Raw genomic sequence first — 8,981 nt, forward strand, 5'->3', positions numbered from 1 at the left:
GGGGTCCGTATTTCACGCATCGCCATCTCGAATTAACTTATGTCTGTCGAGACCAAAATTTAAAAAACGTGAACATCACACAGATTAATATGTACCCCTAAGTCTCTGGAACAGAATACATGCACCAGTGAACCTACAACTACACGATTTATATTTTAAAAATAATTAAATTCACTTAGCATTCAAAACTTTTGAATTTTGAAAAAAACAAATCTGCTGATTAAATACGGACAACTGTTTAACTGAAGTAAAACGGGTTTTCCCCTTGCTATGGATATCTGCCTAGTTCAGTTCAGCCACATTCCGCTACAGTTCGCCTTTATTATCAGTTCGAAATGGGGTGGTTCCATAATACCACCTTCTCCTCTACTATATGTTGTTTTGGGACAAGCATCTTTGTATGTGTTATTGTGTGTAACGTGGTTTTTTATCAACGACATTTTCATAGAGATAGTGTCTCAGATGTAATTTGCACAAGTGCTGCAAAAGTTCCGAAGCTGGATCAGTCAAAAATACAAGCTGGTCGTTATGTAAACTCTTAATTCCCAGATATCACTATAGTCTGGATTAGCTATTCACACATTAGAGGCATCACGATGTTTTTTTTAACACACCTAGGAAAGAAAAAATTGATTAGATTCAATTTTTCATAACTTTCACAAAATTAAAGTTAGACGGAAAACAAGTGCACTATTGCACTTTTCTCGAAATTCTATGTTCATTTCATATATCTCACGACACCACTCCCATTTAAACATTTTGAACTGAATTCAAAATGGAAGCTTCAAGATGGCGGCCACCTGGTTGACACATAAAAAGACGACAGGATAGCCGAATGATTAAAGTAACGACTATCTGTTTGGGGATCGGGATTGAATTCGGATGTGTCGAAAAACTACTGGAATTTTTCGGGAGGTCCATTCGGATAAGTCATGCTCGCTTCTTGGATAACCCGGCCGCCCCATTGTGGGCCTGACCAAACCCATAATGGGCTTGCTAAAAAGGCCCTCAATCAATGTCTTAACATAGTTTATTATATTTAGTATTTAGTAAATTCTTTTCTCCAAATAAGATTGCTTATTTTTCTGTTTAAAATAACGAAACTATATTTTTTGGTTTGATTATTTGTCTTAATTAATTAGGAAACATTCGGATATTTTCTATAAGCAATCAAGGAAATTATTCACTCCGTATTGAATTAAAAGATATGGAAGATGATCATAGATATGCTTTTTATAATCATTTTTGGATAGAAAACGAAGATAGTCTTTTTGAATTACATATTTCCGACTACAATGGATCAGCTGGTATGTATGTCATTTAATTGTTTTAATATACTGTATATATAATGTATTCTATTTTTAGTGTTGCCAGCAGATCCACAGAGCAGCATCTTCCTACCAGACTTTCCTGTCTATGACTTGATAGCCTTTATTCCTTCCTCCAGACTTTCCTTCCTTATGACTTGATAGTCTTTATTCCTTCTTAGGTCATTAATCATGTTTATTCTCCCCCTTCTTTTCTTCCTTCTGCCCGTTACTATTCCCTCTAAACTTTAGGGTCTAAAGCAGGGGTGTCAACCCGCGGCCCAAGGCAAGTTCCAATGAGCCCCAATAAACGTGTAAACAAAACCGACAATTTTTTTTTAATTTTTTTTCATTTATTTATTTCATCGGCATAAATTCAAAAAAAATTTCACAAACCTTTATACATATTTTATTTTTGAATAAAAAGGAAATATTTTCAAATACTTGGAAATGTGTGAATGAGGAAGGAATATTAAATAAAGCTAAAGTTGAGACTCAAAGGATTATAGACCCAAATTCGGGGAAAGGAGAGTAATGCCAAAAGATAAAAAGTAGTGAGAAAGATTAAATAGACTTTCTGTTAAGCAAATATGGACTCTTAATTTTCCAACATTCCTCACTTCTTTATCTTTTGTCCTTTCTCTCTTTTCCTCGCATTTGGGTCTAAATCCTTTGGGTCCAACTCCGGCTTTAGTATTCCTTCCAGCGTTGCATGATTTGGCTACTTTGCGCCAATTTTGGCTACCCTTTTTTAGTTTGGCGTAAAAAATGTCATTTGGCGTATTGGCTACTTTTTGTGCTGCATCTTATTTATAAATATATTAGTCGAATAAAAATGCACTTTAAAATGGTGTTTTGTCATTTTTTATTAATTAGAGACCCAAATAAAACAAATATTTATGTTTTTCTAATAAAGTTTTGTTTGTCTCCTTTATAATAAATGAATTTATCTATTTCTAAGTAAAAATTGGAAGTGTCTGTAGAAGTAAGTTTTTAAAATATCCTTTTTTGTGATAAAGTTTTAATTTTTATTACTATAATCTAGACATCTTAATCCTTGACCCATCCTTGACCCATTCCTTAAATATACAAGTATATTTATACTTGTATATTTAAGGAATGGGTCACAAATATATTATATATACTTGTGGCCCAAAACTCCATGACTTCTTCCAATGTGGCCCAGAGGAACAAACAGGTTGGAAACCCCTGATTTAAAGCCACCCCTCATAGTTTTACAATAATACCTACTATTGTAAATTATCAACAATAACATTCTTTATTGTTGCTTACTTGGGAAACCAAGATTACATAAGAAAAAATAGAAATATTTTTGTTCTGGATTAGATATTTCTCTTTTTTTTCTTACATAATCTTGGTTTCATGAGTAAGCAACAATAAAGAATATTTTTTTGTTAATATGAAACCATATGTTCATATGTTTGGAACTTAGTTTATATTAAAAAGAAATCAATTATTTATTTTATATACTTACCATTGGTCTAAGATCAGGATGATATAAAATATGACCATTATTAGTAATTACAAAAGAGTATCCATTCACTCCTAACTAAAGAAAAAATAATAATTAGTAACAGAGCATTTTACTTAATACTACTTGTTAATATATATTTGAAAAATTACTTATGGAACTTAATTCTAAAATAAAACATAGATATACATAAGATGTAAAGTCTTATTTTTTAAACATTAACCATTCAGCAATGACCAACAGATATATCCATTAAGGGTGATCGTGTGGCACTGGTGAACGATGGATATATCCACAAAATTCTTTTGCAGATATCACCAAAAACGAGCCAAAAACTACCGCAAAAAAAAAATTCACATAAAAGGAATTATGTAACAATAAAAAAAGAATACTGTTTACAAAATTTTTTTCCAAAATGGTAATGAGAAAAAATGCGTGGGAAAATGCTTAAAAATTTCCCACGTTTATTCTCCACTACATAGGGATAGCACCATACCTGACTAACTAACTGCTGAAAGGTTAATATTTTTAAAAGATTTCTCCTGTCCATCTTCAGATGAATAGTACTTTTTAAAAGTCATTCAAATAATTTGATCTTCCATAAATATATGGAAGATCAAAATATTAAAGTCATATTACTAAGTGCTTGTATTTCAAATATTTCACCAGACAGATAACATTGAGAAACTCAAGACTATGTTTATCAATGTAGTTAGCCTGGGCGAGCAGTTTGAGCAGTAATATGTCACAAATGAAAGTATATAAATGGTTTATCCTTGAGTAAAGAAAAAAATATGATGAAAACTACAGATAAAAAATAAAAGTGTAATAAAGAAATTAAATTAAACCAAAGTAAATAAATAAAGTAAGCTAAACTAAAAAATAAGAAATAAAATATTAATAAAATGATTTTATTTTATTATTATTTTATTTCTTATTTTTATTTTATCTTTTTATCAGTTCTCATTTAAATAAGAAAAGTCTTGGATAAATTGGAGTGGCTCATTAAAAGCAGCTGCATTTGAGATTTTGTCCAGTCTCAATTGAGGGAACTGTCTCTCAAACATAACATCAGTAAGTTGCTTGACATGGCTAAAAAACATATATTTGAAATAGTTACATAAAAGTTGAAAACATTAGAATAATTGAGCATAACTGCTGACATGATGACAAAAGGAAATAACATTTCCTTTAAATCGGTAAAGGCCCAAGCATGCAATTACAGCAGAAGCGATCAAAGAGCTAGGTATTGTGGTGCCATCTAGTGGAGATGAGGAACGTAAATCTGGTTCCTTTTTCTTAGAACTGAGATAACTTTTCCATAGTTCAACCAAAATTCACAAAATTCTGGAAAAGTATCAAGCAACTGTGTGGTTTTATACACCAAACAACAGCACCCAAAAATGTCAAAATACTTTGTTGTTATTAAATGTCAAAGAGATGAAAGTCAACACTTTTGTTTTTTGAATATATCTTTTCTTAGAGTTAATTATATTTACCAAAAAGTACTTTATGTTTATGAATTTTATTATTGCCTTATAATTCTATGCTTTCTTGGATTGAAATTTTTGCCTGGGGGGAACCCAGAGTACTGGGGTAACATTTGCACTTTCTTGCCCGATTTTTTAAAAAAACAAAGTGGCTATTTATACATACAGTATGTATATGCAATTGGCTATTTATACATATATGTATACTCAATTAGCTATTTAACCCTTTTAAAGCCATGACGTAAAGATGACAGTTTTAATGTTATTTATAATTTAGGATATCCTAAATTTCGATTATCAATATCCTAATTATGATATCAATTATTGAAAAATGAGAATTAAATCATCAAAATGATAATTAAAAATAATGGCATTGAGAAAAATCTTGATAGCACAATATCAAAATTTTATAATACATTGGTGGAAACGTGTTCTTGTTCATTTTGGAATTCTTTTAGTGCACCATGTCGTCATATTCTTATGATAAGAAAATATAATAATTTGGACATATTTTTAAAAACTTGCTTTCATGCAAGATATATTATTTCAATTGAAAATACAATAAGTATGGATGCAGATGATGTAAATGTAGATTTAATAATTTAATAACTATAATTAAATTAATATTTACTAAATAATTTAGAATATTCTAGAAGAAAAGAATCAGCCCAGAGTAAGACTTATTATATATAGTTCAAAACTGAAGATGATTAGTTAAATTAGTAAAAATCATTTGTTTTTTGAAATTAAATGTTGGATTGAAAATATTTTTTTTTGGTTTTTAAGTTAAACAAATACAGCAATTCAAACAAAAAACTGCTTACATCTGACAAAAAATCACACACAAACAAGTAAAAAATAAAAAAATCCAGTTATGAAATACTAGAACAGTATCTAGTACCTGTTTTTTTGTGTGTTTGTGTGTTATTTTCTGTAAATAACTATAATTTAGACTTTTAAAAAGATTGGTTTTTGTTAAGTACTTTCATTATTTCAGGTAAGAAAGCATATATTTGGAACAGGAAAAAACATTTATCCTTACACTCTCAAAAATTTGGTACCCATTTTACATATACTTATTCTTTCTGCTTGTTAAAGAAACCAAACTTTATTTAAAAATTTTTAATTGAAAACATTTTCAGCTTATTATATTTAAAAGCATTTATTAAAATTATTAAAAATTACATAGTAAATACTTCCAACTTACCTTAAATGGTGAAGCTAATTTTATTATTTCTCTAACTGGAACATCTGTACCAATTACACCTAAAAGATCTGCTACACGGACCTATTAAAATAAAATATTTCTTTAAGTATTTAATATTATTAAATATTTAAGGTTATGCTTTATTATAAGCAATATAATATGAAAAATAAAATTATATATATATCCATCAAAGTTTTTGTATAATAGATATTTTAATTTTAAAGCCTTCTACTGGTTATATGAATTAAATTAACTAGTTTGAGATTTATATATAGGGTAAACATTGGTAAATTCATGATAAATTAATTATTCTTTAATTATCAGACAAATATATTTCATAAATGAAAATGTTAACTATACTATTAAAGAGACCATACTTTGAAGATAACAGTACTTTTTGTCATTATGAATATATCTTGAATACAAGTGGTTATTTTGTGATATCATGGGTAAGTTCATAATATCATGGGTAAATTCATGATGTCACAAACTTATGACAGATACACAGGATATGTTCAACTAACATTATGTATAAGTTATACATATTAATATTTTACTTCTCTAATTGATGAAAATTACTTATTGATAGTCCTTGTGTTTGATATGTCTAGAATCTCACAGCAAAAGCTAAGAATGTTGTCCAAATAGCTATGGAAATATAAACACACAATATAATAAAAAAAATAACCGTGTGTTTAAATGTATCTCCAGTTCTTAGTTTATTGAAATATCAAAGAATAATTCACTTACCATAAATATTTTGTTTGTAAATTTAAGATAAAAATAGTCTCCTAAAACACTTCTACAAATTTCCAGTTTTCTTCTTCTTACAATAGGAAACTTTCTGCTAATAGTATAGAGTGACAGTTTACTCAAACAAACAAAATTTTCAAATTTAATATTCAATGTTAACTGTGAGCAAAATTTCAAATATCTTCTTATATTACTTATTTGATGAAGATGAATTTAAAAGTATCACGAAATTACCAATATCATGGAATTACCAATGTTTACCATACTGATTTTACCATTATTATTTATAAAGGAAATGAAAAAATTATATTTTTTATTTAGAATAAAAACTTCAGCTCCATGTTTTTGTATGTACTGTACAAAAATATATTTTTTGACTACATACTTTGGACTACTATCCTCATTATATTAGAATTTAAATTTTACTAACTTAAATTATATTTAAATATACCAATATGAATTTACATGACAACTAATGTTATTTAAATTGTAAGGTATATTTTAATAACAAAAGTGTTTTATTTTGATCAATATTTATTACATATTGGCATGAATTTTTCAATCTTAGATCAGAACTAAGAGAACCAAAAGCAATATTATTACTAACAACAACAACAACTAAAACAACCTAAAAGAAATATTACTACTAAGAATAAAATATAGAAAAAAGAAAAATGCTATTTCTTCTTTAGACTCTAATATTTCATCTCTGTCTGTTTCAAAAAATTATAATAAAATGTCAGAGTCTAAGAAAAAAAGAATATTTTCTTTTCTATAATTTGAATTTTTTTCTCAATATTAAATCTATAAAATTTAAACACACCCATATATATATATATATTTAAAAAAATCAAAAATCTGCCAATAAATAAAACATATACAGGAATTGAATTAAAGCAATTTTGTTATCAAATTAGACAAAGACGACAGAACTAAGAACTGAATAAAGAAAATTATTATTTAAGAATACCTAAAATCAATATTTATTAATCTCATTTTAAATGTCATAACATTTTTTTAAAATTTAACTCTTAAAAAATTTTTAATTAAATACAGCTCCAACTCAGAGAGATATATCAAGCTAATCATAAATACAATCATTCTTTCAAGAAATTTTTTAGTCATTTGTGTTTTATTATGCTTAACACACAAAAAATGTTATATTTAGAATACCTAAATCTAATTCATTTAAATATCTAAATATGCTGTGTAAAATTTTCCAAGCATTTTATTCTTTTTCCTTTCCTGGTTTCATGTGTTTTGTTATATTGTTTAAAAATTATTAATAAAATATTCTTACATCTTAAATAAATATTTGAAAACTTTGGGTTTAAACAGTTTTTTTTATTTAACTAAACAATAGAAAGAAATTTCTTTAAAATATTTTTAGTTACTAAAATACATGCTATAAACGGTCCTAATTTAATTATTGATTTTTACCAATATTTTATTAGTAGAAGGCTTTGAATATTAATTTTTATTAACAATAAAGAACAATAGCATAATATATGTAAAAAGTTTGTCAATCATGTATAAAACTATATTAATTATAAATTACAAATATGGAATTAATTACAAGTAAATACCACACAAATTAAAATAAACCTTAATATTTAATCAATCATTTTTTTATGAATGATAAACTTTCTGTATATTATACTATTTCCATATAAATATATTTTATTTATATATTATAAATTCATATATTTTTTATTAGCCATTTTTAAAAGTACTGATTATTTTAATATGAAAATTTTTATATTAGGCTCTTTAAAATAAAATATTTTATATTAAAAATTTATATTTAAAATTTTGAATATAAATTTTAAATTAAACAAATTCACTACTATACATCATATTACTTAAAATTACTTTATAATATTTTTAACATTTACAAATATTATAAAATATTTTTATTCTTATGAACAAATATCTATTTTAATTAAATTTTTAAAAAAATGGAATGAAAGTTTTATCTATACTGAAATAAACTTTCAAAATAATGTATGAAGAGAAAACTGTGAATCAGTCAACCTCAATCATCATTTCATAAGTAGAGAATATGAAATGTTAGGTGTATTAAATTTTAAAAGATACAAATAAAAATAAATTTTGTTTTTATTGAAATCTTTTAAAATCAATTAGTCATGAATGTTATCATTTCAGTGTATTATTTTATTTATATTATACAATTAATTAAATTATTATTATTATAGTGATTATTAATGCTTAAGTATGTTAATATTTATTTTCTAAAATACTCTAAAATGCTGAAATCTATGATGAAAACATTCTAGAACCAAACTGAAAAAACTTTAATACTGTAAGGTCTCGTTTTATGCGGTGGATATGTTCTACAGAATAGCGCATATAAAAAATTCGCATAAAAAAGACTTTACTTGCCTTGAAAAAGTACGGATACGTTCCGTAATTTTCTAAAATCGCATAAAACAAAACGAGTTAAAATTAACTTAAAACCGCATAAAAAAGTTTGCAGAAATTAAAAGAAATAGGCTGCTTAATTAATAAATTACTTCGAATGTCTGAAAGAAATTCATATAAAGGCTTAAAATAAACTTGTATTCAAACTTAATTCAGTTTATTTTATTGAAAAGTAATACATGGGGAATCCCCGAATTGCAAAAGCTCACTCTAAAAACAAATCACTGACATCTGGATGTGAAGAGTTAATTAAAGCCCCTTTAGTTCCTCGCCCGAGTTAACTCGGGCAG

Source organism: Centruroides sculpturatus, unplaced genomic scaffold (assembly GCF_000671375.1).
Source record: "Centruroides sculpturatus isolate CEXI.00-Female unplaced genomic scaffold, Cexi_2.0 scaffold37, whole genome shotgun sequence".
Lineage (NCBI taxonomy): Eukaryota > Metazoa > Arthropoda > Arachnida > Scorpiones > Buthidae > Centruroides > Centruroides sculpturatus.